Source organism: Eurypyga helias, unplaced genomic scaffold (assembly GCF_000690775.1).
Source record: "Eurypyga helias isolate BGI_N326 unplaced genomic scaffold, ASM69077v1 scaffold11749, whole genome shotgun sequence".
Classification (NCBI taxonomy): Eukaryota; Metazoa; Chordata; class Aves; order Eurypygiformes; family Eurypygidae; genus Eurypyga; species Eurypyga helias.
Genome location: NW_010273963.1, coordinates 464 through 809, shown reverse-complemented (window position 1 = coordinate 809; position 346 = coordinate 464).

Here is a 346-nt window from a genome sequence, read left to right as displayed (position 1 = left end):
GACTCTTCCCGAAGGAAGGACACGAGAACTGGAGAGCGGGTTTCTGTAAAAAAGCAAAACCTACCTTATTTTTGTACGAGGCCGTGGCAGAGGCGTCTATTTAAGTACAGTTATTTGTTTAGACGGGCGGGTACTTTCTTACACTGGTTTTAGTCTGCATGTGCTCAGAGGTTTTTACAGGAAATAAATACAAAGGTGTTTTTTTACTGCCTGTTGGGCATTGGGTACGGTGAAACTGAACCGTTTCCCTCGACACCGTCCCACGGGATGTCGCTGTGCCGCTCGGGCACGCGGGAGACTGGGAAAGCTTCGGAAGCTTGTCCTTTCCCGGGGAGGCGGCTGGGGC